General features: G+C 45.6%; 1 protein-coding gene across 4 annotated transcripts in view; it reads left to right on the top strand.

Moving 5' to 3' along the window:
* Nucleotides 1-22,435, top strand: part of PLS3 (plastin 3) — a 66,110-nt gene that overhangs the window by 11,674 nt on the left and 32,001 nt on the right. The window contains exon 2 of one of the 4 annotated variants that reach the window (XM_083721032.1): nt 10,588-10,956. The exons of 2 other annotated variants lie outside the window; for them this stretch is intronic. The gene's annotated coding sequence lies outside the window, so the exon portion shown is untranslated. The remainder of the gene's footprint in view (nt 1-10,587; nt 10,957-22,435) is intronic. One more of the 4 variants, XM_083721031.1, reaches the window with a different exon arrangement.

The following is a 22,435-nucleotide window of genomic DNA, read 5'->3' on the forward strand; positions in this document are numbered from 1 at the left end:
TAGCTGCTGGGCGCAGTCCTTCAGGAACTTCCCCTGTTCAAGGCACATTTGCATAACCAGGAATTGCTTTAAATAGATTAAATCCCATGTGTCACTTGCTGTGTCTCAGTCATGAGCATTGCTGTCTGGTGACCTGGCTTCCTGATAGCCTTCCTCGCTTTCTTATGTGTGGATAGTGAGGTCATTGGAGCAGAGGAAGCTGCTGTGTACCATGTTCAGACCATTGGCTTGTCTACTGGCAGTGGCTTTCCAGGGTTTCAGGCTTGGGGTCTTCCCATTCTCTGTCCTTCCTGGGTTGAATCCTCGACCTTTACCACTTGAAGATTGCTGATGGTCATGGTGGACCACTTTTCTCCCTGTTCTGCCAATTGTGCAGCATGTTTTGCTAGATGCCAAATGATTCCACAGAATTTAGATGGTAATGCAATAAAACACGATAGAAGAAATAAAAGATTTTTTTAGGGGGGGGTGAGGTCGGGAGAGAAATGTCTTGTTCTGGGCGCTTCGGCACCCTGCGTGGTAAAGCCTTTGCTGCCCTTTGCCCCCAGCCTTCCTTTCCTCCTGCCCTCTTCTAGCAGCACTACTGCCACGTGGGCAAGTTTGGCATGTTCCACGGGACATACTTGACCAGTGAGGTCCTGCTGCTTGTGAACTGGGTGGGGCTGATCGACCCCACCAACAGCTAAGGGGGTAGGGCAGCATCTTGGCTTACAAGCTGAGCATTCACCACTGGATTACAACTCCTGCATTTGTTACCTGCAATTTCTACGTTGCAGGGGGTTAGTAAAGGTAAAGGTAAAGGTAAAGGTAAAGGTACCCCTGCCCGTACGGGCCAGTCTTGACAGACTCTGGGGTTGTGCGCCCATCTCACTTAAGAGGCCAGGGGCCAGCGCTGTCCGGAGACACTTCCGGGTCACGTGGCCAGCGTGACATCGCTGCTCTGGCGAGCCAGAGCCGCACACGGAAACGCCGTTTACCTTCCCGCTGGTAAGCGGTCCCTATTTATTTACTTGCACCCGGAGGTGCTTTCGAACTGCTAGGTTGGCAGGCGCTGGGACCGAACAACGGGAGCGCACCCCGCCGCGGGGATTCGAACCGCCGACCTTCCGATCGGCAAGCCCTAGGCGCTGAGGCTTTTACCCACAGCGCCACCCGCGTCCCTGCAGGGGGTTAGAGTAGATGGCTATTTGGGTTGCTTCCAACCCTACTGTTCTATCATTCAAAATACAATTAAAAATCAGTATGAATTTTTAATGCAGACATGTGGTGGACTGCCTGAGTGAAACTCACAGACCACAGTTTCGGAGCCCCTGGTATAGCACTTAACATTAGTATACTGGTTATAAAGAAGTATGTAAGAACAGAACTGCAGGTCATAATTTTAGAAATGGCAGTAAAACAAAATGCAAAATAACACAATAAAACAAAAGGTTGAGGATTCAACCCAGGAAGGACAGAGAATGGGAAGAGCCCAAGCCTGAAAATAAAATAAAATAAAACAAAATCACACAATTAACAATCCAGTATTGAAGAAACTCAGGAGCAGTGGGGGGATAGGTTTTCAAAATTAATTCATATATTGTGCACATGAATTGTACTAAGCCTTTTGGGATCAATCAAGAAATACATTTAAAAATAACAATAAAAAGGGGTGGTGATTTCTCACGGCAATGTAGGAGTGACAATTTAAGCTTTCCACATGTCAGGATTGCTTTTTTTAAGCGGATGTAGTTTTCCCTTCCCCTGTCCATTTAGCATCAGCTGTTGGGTGTCCCTGTGTTTCATTTCTCCAGGACGGAGAAACATCAGACTCTTGAGTAAACAAGGATGATTCCATTTGCATTTGTGACTGCTGCCTCTGAGAGAAACCTTAAGTTCAGATTTCTCCTGTCAACACATGGAAAATGTGACTCTGCAGGTGCACCTGTCAGATTTGGTTAATTTGTGACATGCAGCTTCAATATGTTGCACTGTGGGCAGAATACTGAACTCCTAAGCCATGTATTCAGTTAAGCACAAACCCTAAATTGAACCTGCTTGTTTGTCTGACTTGTTTGAATGCAAGTTCTTTCCTTAATTATGCCAGGTGGTTAATGCACCCAGGTATTGTATGCACAGAACTATGTACTATTGGATTGTGGATGAAAGTAAGTTTGCTTTCAATCTCTTTCTGTTTGGAGCTCGGTAGAGGAAATAGCATCATCCCAGAGATGCAGTATATAAAATCTGGTACGTGTGGCAGGGGCTTTATACAAGTATGAGGAACCTGTGCTCTTTTCTGCTGTCTGAGTATGTGAATTAGCTGGGCATATTAGTAGTTGGAAGGGAGGGCAAAAAGAGTGAGAAAAGAATCAAACAATTTATAGATGCTGTTTTGTTTAGGCTCACTCTGATGTCCACAGGAGACCAGATGAGTTACTATTTGCAAGCCTCCCGTATAAATGCATGGGAACATTGTTTGCCCTGGTTTTAAATAAAATTAAATGCAGGTTTTTCTTTTTGTTTCTCTTCTGGAGGAGTGGTATGTGTCTATATGTGTGGGTGGGTGTTTGAAAAGAAAGTACAGGATCCCAAGAAAAAACAGCAAGCCACCATGCTCATTCTGAACTCCTGCACTGCCCACCTTCCTTTAGCCAACAAATACAGAGGGCGAATGGATTTTCCTCCCAGTTGATTATCCTGCAGATGTTATTGTATATTTAAAAACCTCAAAGAAGTGAGGTCACTTTCCCTAAATAACAGAAGATGTAGATCTATAAATAAAGGTTGCCAGACATTGGTCTTCTGAGAACATAATAGTTATTTTGGCCTCTGCTAGAGTCTGAGGCACACCCAGATTTGCGTTATTGCAAAAAACCAAAAAACCCTTTCCCCATAAAGTAAGTAGCCATTTACACTGTGCCGACATATCTGCAGAGAATTCTGAGCAGCATGGATTTTAACTTTTTTTAAAAAAAAACTGAAGAACATTTGGAGCTTCTAGACTGAGGTAACTCAAGGAGCCATGTTAAACATTAGCTGTTTCCAAGCCATTCTGCAAGCTTCCAGGTAATTTTGGCCAGCTAGTTATCAGCAGGTGTTCTCTGCTCTGATGTATTTTTCCTTTTTTATATTTTTGGAAGAGGGTATGTATAAATGGGAAGTTTAACCCCCAACAAAGTGATCCCTGAATTGAAAAGGTGGGTCCTAAGGACTTTGCATTAGATTCACCAGGAAGCTGAATGGCCAAAACATCCCAGAAGAGCCATCTTGGATAGACTGTAGTCCTGCATGCTTTTCCCAGCTGTGGTCAACCAGAGATGACTTTGGAAAGCTGCAAGCAAGGCATATCCTCCTCTTCTGTCTGTGTCCTCAGCATCTGGCAATCAGAGGCACCCTGATTTTGTTCCTGAGTGTTAGAGGATGGGGGGATTAAAAACTGGAACTTACATCCAGATCCCAAGCAGAGACAAAATGATGAGTAGAGAGTGAAATCTTCTGTTCTTTTTCTTGGAAAAAAATCTGGAATAAAATCCAGCAGTGCAGTAGTAATCCTCACTATTCAGACTGATAATTTATGTTTAGTGCTCTCTTCTGGAGGCTGAGTCTCTTAACCATGCTGAGACACTTCTTGGAATTCACTGCTTTCCTTCTGGGAGATACCCAGGAGAAGAAAACCAGGTTCAAAACAAACAGTAGCTTTAAAAGGGGCTAGTGGATCATTTTATAAACAATTTCAGGAAAAGGAACTGGAAATGTTTCAGACCGTTTCCTCTTAGAATAGGCTACTCTGAATACTTGGTGGTGGTGGGAAATCCAATGAGAAAGTTCCACGCATGCATGTAGAGTCATAGAATTGTAGAGCTGGAAGGGACACCGAGGGTCATCTAGTCCAACCCCCCCTGGAACGCAGGAATCCTGCCCATCATATATTCAGAAACTGATGCATACATTCTGTGTTAGCCTCTGCTTCCAAAGAAGTCAGCTTCTTATTATTAAAGTTGAGGCTGCAATAATGGTTAAGGAAATAAGAACTTGTTTATACCATTTGTCCATTGAGTTTAGTGTTGTCTGCTCTGACTGGCAGCTTCTCTCCAGAGTTTTGGGCAGAGGGATCTTTTCACATCTACTGCCGCCTGATCCTTTTCTAACCTGAAGATGCCAAGGGTCGGACCTGTGCTCAAGCCCTGAACTACTGTCTTTACCCATGTGCCACAGGTGGGATGTGTCTCAGTGGAAGCCTGGCCACAGGGATAAAAAACCTGTTCATTTTTATCACCTGCTTCTCAGAGACGACCAATGAGGTGGTGATCTTCTTTGTACCCTGCCAGTTTAGACTGAGGGTGAAGGCTGGCTCCCATATTTTGGGAGAGGGGAATTTCTAGATGTCAAAAAGTAGCATGTCAGGAGTAGGATAGATTTAGCACCCTAATAGCTCTCGTGCAGTATATATATTTGCTCCAGAGTGAAGCAATCCAGACCAAACAGAGGTTTTCCACTTCATATTATGTTTATGAGAACTGGGCTTTTGTTTTACTGTTTCTGATTTCCTAGTCCCAGCTGCTTTCCTTCTCCCTGATCATTCACTTGATTGATGGAACTGTCTAAACTTGTCAATTTCACTCTTAAGGTTAAAAAAATAATAATTACTGGATGTATTGAAAAGCAGGAAATGCCCCCTTTCAAACATGTTATGTGGGAACTGCATTTGGTCAACTTTTGCAATATAAACTTCTTCCTGCATCAGATGCAGACATCGTTTGTCCTACAAAGGTAAGGGAGATGTGATTTCTGATATGGTTTCACTGTTGTGACTGGATATAAGAATGGAAGGAAACAGCCTCCAAATGTATACTGTAGTGCTCCAAAGGTCATTCTATGCCAGCTCACTCTGGAAGAGTCAACTGTTTATTTTTCTACCTTGTTTTTCTTTGCTTGGGAGATCTTACTTTGGAAAGAGAGAGAGAGGCACACACACACACACACACACACACTTCTGCAAGCAAGTGGTGGGTACCTGCTCAGGCAGGTAGCCTCTTGTCTGCCTTTAGAAAAGTAAACACTCAAAGCAAGAGCACAAAATCTGCCTTCTGCATAGCCTGTTACAGAAAGAGTCTGTTAATGCATTTCCCAACTCCCTCCTTTGTTGCACAGTTGCCCTCCTGTGGCAACTGTCCTGACTCATCCAAAGGCATAGCTACTGCCCATGGTTCTCTTGCTCAAGATGATTATAGTAATTTGCTTTCTGCTTAGCAACTTAACGAGGCTTTCTGCCATCAGGTCAATTTCCTTCTTCAAACCCTTATTGAGATGTGTTGACTGTGTGTGACTCAGATGTTTTCCAATTTGGTGCTTTGGTGGGGAGAACCAACAAGTTTGGGGGCTTTAATCCCACCTGTGATTTCAGCTAGAATGTCCCCTCTTTCAGTTATGGTTGGGAGATATTATTTCATTCTGTTTGGTGCCATGGTTGGCACTGCTCCTGTCCCAGCTCTTGCAATGTAATCTTGAGATGTGTGTGCCAACGACCAGTGGAAATGAGGGGTGCTATTCAATGTCTTCCCACTGTAGGCATGCTTTGCAAAAGCCTTTGCCTACTCTGTGGCTTCCAGACATTTTGGACTACAACTCCCTGCGCTGGCTGGGGCAGGTGAGAGTTGTAATCCAAAACGTGAAGTCTGCCCGGTTGGTGAAGTCTTCTGCACAGTATTTCACTCCTTTGTTTATATATGTCCTGCCTTTTTTCCTCCAAGGAGCTCAAGGTGGTGAACAAGGTTCTCCCCTTCCCCACGAAAACCCTGTGAGGTAGGTTAATGAAGACATAAGATGAAAAGAGTGCATGGGAAGAGCATGCCTAGCCCCATGTGATAAAATATTGGCCCTGACAAGTCTGGGTTGAAATCACCACTCAGGTATTCCATGGGAAGCTGTCTTGTAATGGGTCATCTATTTGCTCATGTAATCCAGCATTGTGTACTCTGACTGGCAGTGGCTTCCCAGTGGAGGGCCTTCCCATCACCTCCCACCTGGCTTTTCTTTGTTTCAAAGTGTGGATGTGAGAGACTGTGAGGATGCCTTCAGACCATGCATGCACTCCACCACTGAGCTAAACCCTTTGTATATCTGGATCCCTACTATTTCCCCAATCAACATCTGTGGAAAAGGCCAAAGTTCAGTGGTAGAGCATTGGTTTTGCGTGTGGAAGGACCCTGGTTCAGTCCCCAGCATCTCCAGGGTGGGCGGAGACCTCCTGTCTGAAACCCTGGAGAGCCTCTGCCAGTCAGTATAGACCATTTTGGGCTAGGTGGACCAGTGGTGTGACTTGAACAAGGCAGCTTCCTGTGTTCTTACCTTCCTCAGTTGCTTTTAACAGAATCTTAGTGGTTGACGTGGAGTCAGTCTCTGAAGACTTCCTGATCAGAATAGTCGTGTCCCAAACAGCTTAGACTTTAAATGTGGATGATTCCTAGATGAATCACAGAATCATAGAATTGTAGATGCTCTGTCACTTGGTCCCATGTCCTTAGCAGGTTTCTTTAAGAGGCGACTTCATGCCAATTAAGGATGAGGAGTATAGTAACAGAGCAACCTTTTGCATGCAAATATCCCAATTATGTGACCTGTCCTTTTGTCTCTTCTCTGTTGTCACCCTGCTGCTGTGGGTGTCTTCTGTAGCAGTCTCTGAAGCAAAAGAGAGGAGCTACTGGCACCACTTAAAAACAAGAAGTGTGTGCATTCTCCTTGCTTTTACTGCCACAGAGAGATGCAGAATTGTAGGCTAAAAGCATAATCTGAGCACAATGCAGACAAATGTCTCTCTTGGAGCCTCTAATAAGCTTCTACCCATTCATTTCCTGATGCTGACAAGCTGAACAAAGAAGGAGGCATGTTTTAAATTTAGCTCTGAGTCACTGGCTTTCCTGCATCTCAGAACTCTGGGTAAGTGTATAGGCAGATTCCCTGTAATGAAAGCCAAATATACATCTGTTGCAGGTTTGCTGGACAGTCTCTCCTCATAAGCATTTTGCTTCTGTATTACTGTTGGGCAGTTGGGGGAGAAGGGATCTGTCAGGATGAAGGTGGGCATTGGCTTCAGTGAGATTTGCACAGTCTAAATTGCATCCCAGGTTGGCAGCCATAATTACTTCTGTGGCCCACTCTGAGCAGCTTGTCGGGTGCAGACGTCCTCTTTGCATGATCATCGGTTCCTGGGTCACTGCGAGGGAAAGCCTGCTCCCTGCAGCTCCCCAGCCCATGAGAAAGTGGCTGTGGGAATAAGCATCCTTCTTATGATGTTCTTTGGCATCTTTGGCCCACTTTTGAGAAATGATTAAAAACTTCCTTTTTCTTCTTCATGTTCTGCATGGTTTCTTTGATCTTTTCCCTACTCAGAGGTTAATTATTGCACTTCTAATGCGCTTCGTTGCTTTCTTTTAGCTTTATCCTCCTTTGTGCCTGCAGCCAGAGATCTGTTCATTCTGTTTTTGCAAAGCTCGTAGCATATGCTGGGTACTTTATGAAGGCACCAATTGCTGTATGCAGAATTCAGTTTTCTGCACACTGGTTAGAGCTGGAGTGTCATGGGTCTCTTATCTCCCTTAGCAATAGCTAGGGATGTTAAGAAGGCAGTGGGGTTTTTTTATTCCACACTCTATTGCATGCAACACTGTTTCTTTTCTGCTGCTTTTCATCTTCCACCAAATATTGCATTATTGGTCTCGCTGTCTGCTGCGGCAGAGTTACATAACTTGCTAAAGTCATTACATGCATTTTGATCTTGTTATGTTATTCCACTTTGTTTGTTTCATTGCAAAGGAAACACCATGAAAATGGGGTGGGGAGGAATGTAATCAGTTATTTATCATTTGCAGGCTGAAAGGATCCACAACCATGAATACCGCTTGTATTAATTGATTTCCGTTCTGGACATGGGATGAATAACTGAACACTGGCAGTTTCCACTTGTGTTTTTGCTTTCATTCGAATTCTCTGATATCCCTAGCAATATTGTGCAAGATTTTTCAGGAAGGCAAGGAGGCAAGCCAGAGTGGTTCCTCTATGTTTGCCCAGCTAAGTTTGCCCTGTTGTGCTCCAGAACGTGAAATGTCTGTGAAAATCTTCTTTCAGTTCTCTCTGCTCAGGGTGTGGCTGGGGAAATGATGAGGGAAATGGAAGCTGGCACCTTCCTAGGAACCCTGATGTCATTTCCTGTGCTTCAGGGCCTCTTCTGTTGCCTGTGGAGGCGCTTCTAAAGGTTTTCTGTGCTGTTTCAACATGCTGATGTGTACCCGCAGTTCCTTTTTCTTCCACTGCATGATTGCAATGGGCCTGACCACACAGCTTTTTAAAAGCAGGTGTTCCTCAACATGGGAATATTATGAAGGGTGCTGATGAAGCCTTGCTCACCAGGTAATAAAACACTCCATTCCTCTAAGCCCCCTAGGTGATGCTTGACTCCCAACAATTCTGAATAATTATTTTTATTCTGGAAAAGCCAAACAGGCATTGGGGAGTAATGTGCGTTGCTAAAGGGGGTTCTTGCAATCTAAGAGGCTCCCACATTTCTCTTAAGCTTATATTTCATTTCAAAAAAGTTTCCTAGTTTAAAGCTGGAATGTTCAAACCTAACATTCACAACTCTGGATTATTTGAAAACTGGTGGGGTTTTTTTGCAAAAGACACCCCCCCACACCCAGCTCCTCTCTCAGGGCTGAACGGTGCATAATGCAAAAGAGCCATGGTTTTGATTTCCTTACATGCCTTGATCTTTCTCAAAACAAGAAACAAGAATTATTTCTGGATTCTTATGCTTTAATTCAGCCTCAAAGAAAAGCAGCACTGGTTTATGAACCTTGGTTTGCTTTGAGCCTAGTTAGGTATTGGGTGTGTGAACCTGGCATCCTTCCTTGACCATGGTTTTTTTGGCCACCCTGTCCGGAAGCTCTCTAAGCTATAAAAGCACAAAGCAAGAGCTTCTGAAAAGCAAACGCAGCTTTGCAGAAACAAACCATGGCTTGTTAGATCATCTGTGGGGCAACTCGTGGTTAATTTGAGGTTTGGCCTGACCAAATGCGTGACTAAAAGTTATGTGTGAACAAGGCCCTTTGTGTCTATTTGGCCCTTTGTGGCCATAAAATGACAGTTGCATGCGCATGTTGCACTGTGAGGAGACTGATATGGGCTTTGAAAGCTCTCTCTTAGCTTATCTGGTATGCATGTTGCTTGTCTCTTTCACAAGCCACCTGAGTCCCTGCCTTTCAGGTTGTAAGGGTGGAATTAGTCCCTCAAGGCTATTTAACCAGCCTACCATATGTTTGCTTTTTCACTGAAGGGACTAGGCCTGATGCAAAGTGGCAAGAAAAATGCAAAAGCCAGTAGTCCAAAACTCCCATCATGAAAGAGCGTCTTAGGTGTTGAGATGACATCACAACGTTTTAAATGTACAGTTCCTTGCCACCTCTGCCTTTCTGATGGGGCTGGAGCCAAGTACAGGGGGAGCCAAGTACAGCCAAATTAACAGTGTCCAGGCATATAAAACAGAGAAGCTCAACTGATTTGATCCCCTGTATTGCAGAAGTTGGACCCTTTGGCTCTCTTCCAAGTCTGCAATTCTGTGAGTCTGTGATGTGACCAGCAGATTCCTTCTCCTTTGCAGCCAAAGGCCTGATAACAGAATTCCTTCTTGATACAGTGGTACCTCAGGTTACATACGCTTCAGGTTACATACGCTTCAGGCTACAGACTCCGCTAACCCAGAAATAGTGCTTCAGGTTAAGAACTTTGCTTCAGGATGAGAACAGAAATTGTGCGGCGGCAGAAGGAGGCCCCATTAGCTAAAGTGGTGCTTCAGGTTAAGAACAGTTTCAGGTTAAGTACAGACTCCGGAATGAATTAAGTACTTAACCTGAGGTACCACTGTACTTAGTCCCATGGGGCTCCTTCTACAAAGAAGGCCTGGGATGGCATTAGCCTTCTCCAGTTTCTCCTTCTCCAGCTGTAGACCCCTACCATATCACCTGCTGTTCTCAGGATCCTCCCACCCCAATAATGGCATTGGGGGGGGGGGTGATCTGCAGTAGGAAAGGAGACAGGAACTCCCCAATGCAATCTTTGTAATGCAGTCTCTGCAAAAATCTTGGATCCAAGCCCTTATATTTAAAACACACAGACACACTTAGAACCTTGGCAAGTGTTTACCTCTCTGGAGAATTATCTACTAGTAGCTAAATTTCTAGGTCATGGCTAAGGAAGGCCAGTCAGGAGAGTGACTCACTGGCTCAAGGAGGACTCTTTCTTCCCTCCTGAGAAAAAAAACAGCAGGGAAACATTTTGGCTAAATCTCTCCTTGGTCAGGACTACTGTACTCTTTTAGCAATGTGAAATCTTTCCTTAGTAAAGCTGCATGCCATTAGCCCTGGCAGAACAAAGGAGCTGCCTTCCTTTTCTGGGATGGAGAAAAAACCCACAATTTTAATCTGTGAAACAGAAGTTCTGACACATTGCTTAGAAGTAGTTTATGCCTGAAGATGTACCTTTTTCTTGTACTGAAGTTTTGGAACAATGTGCAGGGAAGCTGTGAATGATCCTTGGTTTGCTCTCTGCTTGCAGCTGAAAGCTTCTGTTTGATTCACAAATCAAATTTCAGAGAAGCCGCTGCCCCACCCGCTGGGCTGGATCTGTGATCTGTCTGCCCTGGAGCTTAGAGGCAGGTGAGGAGAGCTACTTGCTGGGAGTTTTGCTGTGTAATGCAAAGTTTCTAGACAGTGGGGAGGGGGCTTTTAAACAGCTCAGGCTTCTGTCAGCATGCTCTCATTTGCTGGCAGGAAGTGTTGTGACTTGCTGCTTAGAATTACAATTCTAAGAGGAATGCTGGGCTTCCAGAATTAACTTTCTGGGTGTGGAAGAATGTTCCATATTTTGCTGTGGGGCTAAGTGAAGAAACAGATCTGCTATCCTCTGAAATCTGGTCGGGGCGAGGTAAGGAGACTGAAACAATTTCGGGGATCCAAAGCGGGAAGTCTTGGCTCAGTGTTGCTGCAGTGTGGCAAAATGAATTCTTGAGGCTAAGCTGACTTGCAAGATTCCCCTCTCTTTTTACATTTAACTTCCTCTTTACCACTGGTGTGTTAAGCAGTCCTTTTGATAGAAGCGTACAGGAGATGGAATTCAGTGGAGACAAACCTTAAGGTTAGAGTTTTTCTTGTGAAAAAATAAGAGCAGATTTGAGCAGTGTCTTATGTTTTTGGACAGGCTACGATGGCGGACTAATAGCTCTGTAGTTCTGGTTTGCTTCTCCAAGAAAGCAATGAGTATAATGAGAGCAATGCTGGTCTGTCATTCTCCACCCCAAGTCATTTTTTTCTAGATATAAGCAAAGGAACTGTGCCCTTAAATATGATTCCAAAACTCACAGTATGCTATAATAACAGAGCCAATCAAAATAGTGAGATTTTTTTTATTACTTCTCTCAGTGATTCTTCTGCACACACTTCTGCTTTTAGATCTGACGGTTGATATTTGTGAAGTAGGAGAAGCGATTTTTTTGTGGGGGGGAGGCTTTTGTGGGGTGGGACACTTCTTTGCAGAGCATTCTAAGTAAATATTTTTTGCTGATTTGATATGTGAAGCTACAATTTAGGTAATGGGAGGTATTTTCTAGGTTGCTCTAGACAGGAGTGTGTTGATGTTTTAAGTCAAGAATTAAGTTATCTAGTAATGAGATGCTGCAAGCTCCAGTGTTGAAAACAAACTTTCTTGTTGTCTTCATTTTGACACTTGTAATGTGATACATGGTCCATGAAGCTATTGCAAAATGGGCTTTGGATTTTTTATGTAAAACTTCATTTGCTCTAGAGTGAGAATTGGGGTTGGGGTGTGTGAGAGAAGCTGAGCAGGATTCTGGAAGGGGAGTTCCTGCCATCTACAACCCCCCTGGCTCCTTGTTGTGGGGCTGTTTAGGCAGGGCTCTGTGGTTGCAATCCTGCACAGAGAAGAGCACCTAAAATCCCTTGACTTCAGGGATGCCAAGCACCTATGGGATTTTGCAGCCTGTATACTGCCGGGTTGACCTCTTCTTTGATTAGAGAATCAAAAATACTGCAACGATTTCTTAACTTGTCCATTTAGCCTTAGAACAGGCAGCAGTAGGTTAAACTAAACATAAACTGTTCCATTAGAAATGGAATAAATGGGCTGCCCAACAGCTCTAGGGACCTCCAGTTGTTTTGGATTGCAACTCCAAACCAGCCCCACCCAGCATTGGCAGGAGCATCAGAAGAGCCTGCTGGATCAGACCGATGGCCCACCTAGCCCAGCATTCTGTTCTTCCAGCGGCCAACCAGATAGTTATGGGAAGCCCACAATCAGGATCCAAGCACAAGAGCACTCTTCCCTCTTGCAGTTTCCAGGAGCCGGCATTCGGAAGCCGGGTGGGCCATTGGCCTGGTTTTATGTTCTTATCTATAATAATAATAATAAATAAATAAATAAATAATAATTAATAATAATTTATTTATACCCCTCCCATCTGGCTGGGTTTCCCACTCTGGGCGACTTCCAACAGAATATTAAAATAGTCTATTAAACACTAAAAGCTTCCCTAAACATGGCTGCCTTCAGATTTCTTCTGGTAGTTGTTTTTCTCTTTGGCATCTGGTGGGAGGGCGTTCCACAGGGCAGGTGCCACAACCGAGAAGGCCCTCTGCCTGGTTCCCTGTAACTTGGTTTCTCGCAGGGAGGGAACTGCCAGAAGGCCCTGGGCGCTGGACCTCAGTGTCCAGGCAGAACGATGGGGGTGGAAACGCTCCTTCAGGTATACTGGACCGAGGTCATTTAGGGCTTTAAAGGTCAGCACCAACACTTTGAATTGTGCTCGGAAATGTACTGGGAGTCAATGTAGGTCTTTCAAGACCAATGTTATGTGGTCTCGGCGGCCACTCTTGTCACCAGTCTAGCTGCCTCATTCTGGATTAGTTATAGTTTCCAAGTCACCTTCAAAGGTACCCCACATAGAGCGCATTGCAGTAGTCCAAGTGAGAGATAACTAGAGCATGCATCACTCTGGGCAGGTAGGGTCTCATCCTGCCTATCAGATGGAGCTGATAAACAGCTGCCAGGACACAGAATTGACCCGCGCCTCCATGGACAGCTGTGAGTCCAGAATGACTCCCAGGGTGTGCACCTGGTCCTTCAGGGGCACAGCTACCCCATTCAGGACCTCTACACCTGCCCACCTCCTTTCCCCCCAAAACAGTACTTCTGTCTTGTCAGGATTCAACCTCAATCTGTTAGCAGCCATCCATCCTCCAACCGCCTCCAGACACTCACACAGGACCTTCACCGCCTTCACTGGTTCTGATTTAAAAGAGAGGTTGAGCTGGGTATCATCTACATATTAATGAACACCCAGCCCAAACCCCCTGATCTCTCCCAGCAGCTGCATGTAGATGTTGAAAAGCATGGGGGAGAGGAGGGAACCCTGAGGCACCCCATAAGTGAGAGCCCAGGGGTCTGAACACTCATCTCCCACTAACACTTTCTGAACATGGCCCAGGAGAAAGGAACTGAACCATTGTATAACAGTGCCCCAGCTCCTAGCCCCTCTAGACGATCCACAAGGATGTTATGGTTGATGGTATCAAAAGCCGCTGAGAGATCCAGCAGAACTAGGAAACAGCTCTCACCTTTGTCCCTAGTCCACCAAAGATCATCGACCAGTGCGATCAAGGCAATTTCAGTCCTATGATGAGGCCTGAATCCCGACTGGAAGGGATCCAAATGGTCCGCTTCTTCCAGGCGTGCCTGGAGTTGTTCAGCAACCACTCGCTCAAACAGCTTGCCCAAGAATGGAAGATTTGAGACTGGGCGATAGTTGGCCATGATAGCCGGGTCTAAGGATGTTTTTTTAAGAAGCAGTTTAATGACTGCCTCTTTCAGCAGGTCTGGGAAGGCTCCCTCACAGAGGGAAGCATTCACTACCCCAGAAAGCCCATCGCCCAGTCCATCACCCAGTTCTAGGCTACGATTCTCATCATCCCTGGTCATCAGGGCCATAGGATTTCATTGGTGCCTCTAGGCATGTGCCCCACACTCTGAACTTTCTTTTTCCCCCCAAAGAAAAAGCAAGTCTCTAGCTCTCATAGAACTTTATGAGTCAAAATACGCAGGTACTTCTTGAGTGATTTCTGTGAAATGAGGGTGTGGTGTAGCCATGTTGTATATTTTTATTGGTACTGAGGAATGCACCCTGTTGCTATATCAGACAGAAGTAGCACCTCCCCCGCGCGTCTCTCTGTGTGAAATCAATACCTTGTGATCTCCACAATTGGGACCAGTAGGACATAATGGAACGGTCTCCCTCGGGAGGTGGTGGACTCTCCTTCCTTGCAGGTTTCAAAGCAGAGGTTGGGCACCCATCTGTCATGGATGCTTGAGCAGAGATTCCTGCATTGCAGGGGGGTGGACTGGATGACTCTTGGGGTCCCTTCCAACTCTACAATTCTATTGATTCTATGACTTCCCATGGTAAGGTTTGTGGAGGTGACTGTCTCTCTAATTTTGTGTTTTGCTGCACTCCCCACGGCAGCCACTTTGTCCTATGCCCCCGCACAACAGTTCTTTGGGGACTGGTGCCCCCTGTGTTCTCTCAAAATTCAAAATGTGCCCACTGGTACAAAAAGTTGGAGAACTCCCTACTTATATCATGCGATAACCTAAAAAAAAAAAATCTCTTTCCAAGCCAGCTTGATGGGGGGGGGGGGTGTTAGGTGTGGTTCAGATGGCTACTTAGCCAAAATGAGTTTAGTATTTCACTGCCTCCCACTTAATCTGTCTTGCAAAGCAGGATATGTGAAATTGCAGGGTAAAATGAGAGCCTACTCAAACCTTCAAGTTTTGTAAGTAATTTCTTTGTCGTATTATTAACAAGGTTCACTAAAACAATATTAGAAAACATTTTAACAAAAGAGGGTAACTGTTAGCTGTGTTGTTGTTTTCTTCAAACAACAAAACACAAACATCTTGGCAGTGACTCCATCTTAATAATAATAATAATAATAATAGTAATGTGGGATTTTCACAAGTTTGCCTACAATGAAATCTCAATTCCATTTCACTCACACTCTCTGAAGACAAAAGAAGATTTCAGAATAGCTTGTGAGGCCTGAATTGCAGCTCAGTTCAGATAATGTTAGGCTTGGCCAGGGAGGGGTCGGCTCATGGCTCTAGTTCCAAACCATTTCAGGACATAAGTAGCAAAGAAAACAGCTGATAGCCTCTGTCTCCCATCCCACATTGAGGACTGGCACCTTTAATCTGTTGCCAAGTTAATAAATATTTTATATATATATTTAAATTATTCTGATTAGTTTTAGTTCTCCTACTAAATTTTAATGGCCCAGAAAGCCCCAGCTCCACTGCTTGCTTGCATGCCTGCCTGCCTCTCTCTTTGAAGACTTCTCACGTTCAAGCATTTATTCCATTGTTCCCCAACCTGGTGCTGCTTTTTGGGACTACAGCTCCTATCGGCCAGCATAGCTCATTGGAGTTGTAGTCCAAAACAGCTGATCTATGGGCAGGGGTGGGGAACCTGAGGCCTGGGAGCCAAATGTAGTCATTTTGGGCTGGCCTCCTCAAGGCACTCCCCTCACACTTGCTGCCCTGGGGCTTCCTCAAGATGTTGGGTTTTTTGCCTGGCTGGGGTGCATAATGATCAGTGATAACCACTTTTGCTCGCCTGAGTGGAGAGAGATGTGTGGAACATGTGTGTGTGTGTGTGTGTGTGTGTGTGTGTGTAGGGGTCTTTTGCATGCCTGGAATCTGACACTTGGCTCACTTTTGCCCCAGATGAAATGAGGCCCCCAGTCTAAAGAAGCTTCCTCCCCCTTGCTCTAGTCCAGTGTTTCCCAAACTTGGGTCCCCCAGCTGTTTTTTGGACTACCAGCATCCCTAGCTAGCAGGACCAGTGGTCAGGGATGATGTGAACTGTAGTCCCAAAACAGCTGGAGACCCAAACATGGGAAACGCTGCCTGGGGCATTAGAAAATCCTTGATTGCAGAAACACTAATGGCTTGGTATGGGCGTGTTTCTTTTTTCTTGCTAGGAATGCCTTCGCTGGCAGTTTGAAATTTATTTTATTTCATTCCTGTTAGAATGTATTGTTTATCATCAGTGTTTGTGCCATCTCGGTCCTAATCTTTGTGGCCTAATGGCAGCCTCTGCCTGACTGCTTGAGAGCTCCGGTGACCTTGCTGAGTTTTATTTGTTTTGTTTCCTTGGGAGGTGGTGGACCCAGTAAAAGAACTGTTGAAAGATGCTGAAAGCTGCTGGCTTTCAGGTAGAGGAATGTGGAAAGGTTTCACTCCTCATACCTTTAAGGAGATTGAGTAAGTACTCTGCTCTGCTGGCTCCAAGAGTTCTTTATTCTATTTTTTTTTGTAATCTCTGCTTGTTGCTGCTGCTAAACAGTTAGATGATATGAGAGCTTAACCTTTTTGAACCTGGATTCTTCTGAGTGTAGGTCACTTGGAACAGAAAGTGACTGGATTTCTTTTCTTCAAATTTTTGTTTGTATAACTTCCACAGCATGTGTGGAAAGGGCTTCGGGACAGAAAAATAAAACCCCACCCTGAAAAAGGCCCATGCAAACACAGAGGAAACAAGACCATCCTAAAGCAAAGCTACTATATGGGTACAACAGCAACTAATAGTACTAGTACTATGAGTAGTAATAATGGTAGTAGTATTAATACAGCAACATCAGGAGGGCCAGAGGTCTCTTAAAAGATACATTGGGTAGATGTGAAAGGTATTAGCCTTCGCATTTTTAGAAATGTATATTTTAGTGTGGCAGCACTCACTCTTTGGGACTCATTGTTGGCATCAGGCAAACACCTTCACTGTGCTCTTTTCAGTGAAAATATGTGTCTTACCAAGCCTATCCAGACATGTAGGAATTTGACGTGTGTTTTAATCTGGTTTTTACCTTAGCATTGATTTTACTCATTTTTGAATGTTTTAAATTGTTTTTAACAACAATGACCAATGGCTCATCTAGTCCAGCACTATGTTCTGACAGTGGTCAAGAGCATGCCCTAATTGGAAGCACCCAAGCAGGACCCAACTCATGATTCCCAGCCAGTGTTAGAAATTCAGATATATATAAGCCAGGCACCAAATGGCTTCTTAAACCAGGATGGCTCCTTAAGCCCAAACAGAATGCCTAGTTGCCATTTTGGGGCCAGGCGGCTCAAAAGTTGTATTTTTCAATAGGACTTTTCAGTTCCTGAAATTCATTCCGAATGTGCAGATAAAATATAACAGATAGAATTCTACAGAATGTCTTGCTAGTGTGTGAAAACAGGATCCACATGTACCTCCAAATGGTAGAGACGTCAGGTGCCAATCCTGGTGTCCAGGCATCTTCACTTGGTTGTAAGTGGCTACTAGCCAGGTGCAAAATTCACTTGCTGAATTTCAAATGCTGTATCCCAGCAATGGATATTCAGAGACATATCACCCTTGACGGTGGCGGGTTGCTGGCCATCACTGCCTCCATTGTTTTAACTATGGAGTGGCAGTCATCCTTCCTGCACTTGCACTGGGCTTTGAAGGACCTCCAGAGGGAAGTGCAGCTGCGGGGGACTCCTAGATTATATCTACACCTCCAGACTTGGGGTTGTGGGGAAGGGGGGCACAGGATTGGCCCCGTGCTCACTGGGAGACATAACCTGGTGTCAGGAACCAGTACCTCATTCCTGTGCATATTTAGTTATAAGCTGGTCCTCCAAAGCTTGATGGGGCTTGCCCCCATGTTCATAGGGCGGCAGCAAGCATGGTTTCGTGGGACCAAAACCCATTGGGACTTACTTCCAAGTGGACATACATGGGGCTGTCTTTAAGGGTGAGAGCAGGATATTGGTTACCAACCAAAATTTGTAGAACTCTGATATTTGTATAGGGCCTTATCTGTTCAAAGTGCTTCTCAATAGTCTTCATGAGAAAGGTGTTGACCATTAATATCCCCATATTACCGATGTGTGTATCAGAGGTGGAGAGATAAGATCTCAGAAAGAATACCTATGGCTGCCTAGTGAGCATTCACACTGAAGTGTAGGAGGAGGTCACAGCACATATTTGGCATGCAGAAGGAAATTAAAAGTTCCCGAGTTCTTTGAGAGTTGCTGTCAACGAAGACTTGCATCCAGTTCAGTGCTAATTAAGCATCCCGTCAGCACAAGGATTTCTTCATGTGCAGTGGGACTTGCCCCCATGGCATGGCCAGCACAGTTGGTTAGTGTGTGTTACTAAGGATGCCAAGGTTGCAGGTTTCATCCTCGTTTGGGGCAGCTGCATATTCCTGTGTTGCAGGGGGTTGGACTAAATAATCCTCAGGGTCTCTTCCAACTCTACGATTCCTCCTGCTTGCCTCTCTCCCCCCCAAACTATTCTGAGGCTTTCCCCCAATCTCCTAGATCATATTTGGGGAGAGTACAGGGTGCATGTTTGAGCATGGAGGGGGGAGAGGAGGAAAATCTCATTGTGCATAAGGGAATCCTTGCACTGACAATGGGATGCTTACTTAGCACTCTGTTGGATACAAGCCCAGGGATGTTTCAGTTTAATAACCCCCTAGATGAACTAATTTCTAGATGCAGTATACCTGAAGGAGCGTCTCCACCCTCATCGTTCTACCTGGACAGTGAGGTCCAGTTCTGAGGGCCTTCTGGTGGTTTCCTCCCTGCGAGAAACCAAGTTACAGGAAACCAGGCAGAGGGCCTTCTCGGTAGTGGCACCCGCCCTGTGGAACGTCCTCCCACCAGATGTCAAAGAGAAAAACAACTACCAGACTTTTAGAAGACATATGAAGGCAGCTCTCTTTAGGGAAGCTTTTAATATTTAACAGATTATTGTATTTTAATATTCTGTTGGAAGCCACCCAGAATGGCTGGGGAAACCCAGCCAGATGGGAGGGGTATAAATAATAAATTATTATTATTATTATTATTATTATTATTATTATTATTATTATTATTATTATTTAATTATAGATAAGAACATAAAACCAGGCCAATGGCCCACCCGGTCCAGCATCCATCCTGTTCTCACAGCAGCCAAGCAAATGCCAATGGTAATGGAAATCCCCCAAGTGGGACTTGAGCATATTACCTTTCTTCCCTCCTGCAGCCTCCAGCCACTGGTACTCAAGAGGCGTTGCTGCCTCCAGCTGTGAAGGCAGAGCAGAGCCATTGTGGATAGTTGCCATCAATAGTTGTCTCCCCCATCTAAGTTGGTGGCCATTACTGCCTCCTGTGGGACTTGAGTTCCATAGTTTCATCCCCAAATGTTTTGGACTACAACTCCCATCAACCCGGACTGAGGCTTCTGGGAACTGTAGTCCAGAACCAAGCAAACTGCTGAAGTGCATTTGCAATGTGAAAGAAAGGAAGCTCCTTTTGCACTAGCTGTTGTGATCAACACAGGAGAATTTCCATTATGCTTCGCTTCTGGTTAGAGGAAAGGACACCCACAGCATAATTAATAGCCTATTTCTCCATGGTTCATGTCTATTGTCTGTATGCTAGTGTCAAATGTTCTGGCCTAAAGAGAGAGGCTTGCCCTGTGTAGACAGACTCTTCCTCCCTGCTTGCTGTTTCTTGTAGCTCTGGCACAGCTTGAAATATCCACGGGTCATGGCCTGGCTTGTTTACAAGCAGTCATCTAATATACAATCCAGTGGTGGCTACCCAAAGGAAAAATAAATAAACATGAGTTTAAACCAGATGTTGTGCGGGTCCCCCCGCCCCAAGCACTGAGCATAGGATGGGCAACACCCCTCTCTTGAGCACATCTCCATCTCACTTCCCGTCACCTCTCCCCTTCCTGTACTACAGGAATGCAGGACTTTGGACCGTCAAATGTGATCCTCCAGTACTTAGTGTCTAGCCCTGCTTTGCCCCACACTCGATGCTTGAGGGCTTCTGCCTGCAGGAAATGTGCTGTTGACTTCTGATAATGCTTCTTGCTTGCCTGAGGGGGAGAGAGAGAGAAGGAAGAAACTAGCCTACTGATGGCTAGAGCAGGGGTCAGCAACCTAAGGCCCATGGGCTGGAAGCGGCCTGTAGAGGTCGTTTGACCGGTCCACAAGCCACCACTGAGCTACCCACCCACGCCCTGTGCTAAACCGGTGCAGCGTGGTATGGGAACTCACTTCTGTGGCACCGAAAATCATGTCTGTGCATGTGCAGATGCTGAAAATCGCGTCTGCGCAGACACTGAAAATCATGGGTGTGCACGCTCATGCACACGCGTGATCTGGCCCAGGCAAGATAAACCTTGCTGACCCTGGGCTAGAGTGTCTGGAACCTGGAAGACTAGGGTTCAAATCCTCACTTGGCCTTGAAGCTCACTGGGTGATCTTCGGGCAGTCACTGCCTCTCAGCCTAGCCTGCCTCAGAGGGTTGTTGTGGAGATTGAACGAGGAGGAGGAGATTGAACATAGGCCACCATGATCTCCTTGGTCGGGTGGGGGAAGCAGGATAGAAAGGCAATAATTAAATACAGGCAGTCTTACAGTTGTTGCTCTGCCCGCTTCTGCCTCTGGCCCACTGGATGAAAACGTCTCCACATGGCTGCCGCAGGATGTGAACAGAAGTGTCTTTAAGAGGGTCGGCCACAGCATGTGAAGGAGCATAGTGAAATGTGGGCGTGCACATAGGGCACCGCCCATTGGGAGCATGCCTGTGAATATTAGTAGCTAGTTCATGTGGAAATGAAAGTGCCAGGGCTCTTAACTATGACCTGCAAATGGCACACACACACACACAAAAGCATTTGACAGTAGCTGAAACATTGGTGGCAGCCCATTCATCAGGTGAAGTGGATCATGCTCTAGACCAGGCAGCTGCTGCCTTTTCCCTGCTCCCTTGATTCCTAGGCAGGGCTGCGAGTCTGGCCTTAGTCAGCATGATCTAATTGTGCCGGCTTCTCCCACAGGATTGCCCTGCCAGCTGGGCGTTCCCTGGCCTCTCCCTGGCCTCGTGGTTTACTCCCTTGTCATGGCATCCGATTGCATTCAGAAAGCAAAAGCCAACGCTTAACTAATTTGTGATTAATGCCTCCCTTGAGTGAACAAATAGCAACATTGTCAACAAGACAATGTCAGCAGTCTTTTGGGTGGGTTCCCTGTAAGCACGCTTAGAAGCAAGTTCCGAGTATGACTTTTTAAAAATCAGATAGTTGCAGGTTATGCCACAGCTGCTAGGATGCTGATTTCATAGTTTCTCAGACTGCACCAGATTTAATGGACGTTGGAAAGGTGTTTTGTTAGCAGTAGCTAAACCTCTAGTCAACTCAGAGTAAAGTAGCCCACAATGGAGGTTCTTAATGCTAAGGCATCAGGATCTGGTATGTTTTCTAGTCTGTTCTAATATAAGTATTGGGGAGGAATTGCAGCCGGCTGGCTGGAGCACTTACTCTGCATGCAGAAAGTTCAAAGGCTCCATTGTTAGGTGATGGGCAAGAGCCTTCTCCAGGGACTCGGGCAGAACACAAGAAGTGTGCTGCAGAATCAGTCACAGGCCCATCTAGTCCAGCATCATGTTATAGTGACCAGCCAGAGAACAGCTGCCGGTCAAAGGAATCATAGAACTGTAGAGCTGGAAGGGACCACGAGGGCCGTCTAGTCCCAACTCCCTGCAATGAAGGAATCTTTTTGCCCAACGTGGGGCTCAAACCCACGACGCTGAGATTAAGAGTTTTCTTTACCCACTGAGCTATCCCAGGGGTGGGGGATCTCTGGCTCTGAGAGCCACTCCTGAGTTTTTGTGCACCACTTTGAGCACAGACCTATTTGTAGAAAATGCAGTAGATTAATTAATTGACTATGGCTCTGACTGTGCTGCTGAGTCTGCATGCCGTTCGTTTGCCCTAATCTAACAAGTGTTAGAAAGCAAGAAGAATGTGTAAGCGGCTATTCATTTAAGGGACTTTGGCTAGAGCAGAGAATGGAAGTGTTGAACAGGGAAAAGGAAGTGCAAAGATTATGGAATAAAACACGGAGGGTGTGGATGAAAAAATGCAGAAGGGAAGATGCTCTTGAGCTCTGGGACTGAGCCATAGCTCAGTTGCAGAGCACATTTCTTGCATGCAGAAGGTCCCAGGTTCAGTGCTCAGCATCTCTGGGTGAGACCCCTCTCTGAATCCTTGGAGAACTGCTGTCTGTCAGTGCAGACACTACTGAGCTACATGGACCATTGGCAGCTTCCAGAGTGCCTGTCCATCACTATCCAAAATGATGGGAATCACAGAATTGCAAGTTGGAAGGGACCCAGAGGGTCATCTTGTAGTTCAGTTTCCTGCAGTGCAGGAATCCTTCCCACAGCCATCCCTGGGAGGGCTTGAACCACAAACCTTCTGGTTAACACTGACCCATTGTACCACCTGGGGGTAATAGTGCTG

The sequence above is a fragment of the Podarcis gaigeae genome, assembly GCF_964106915.1.
Source record: "Podarcis gaigeae genome assembly, chromosome: Z".
NCBI lineage: Eukaryota > Metazoa > Chordata > Lepidosauria > Squamata > Lacertidae > Podarcis > Podarcis gaigeae.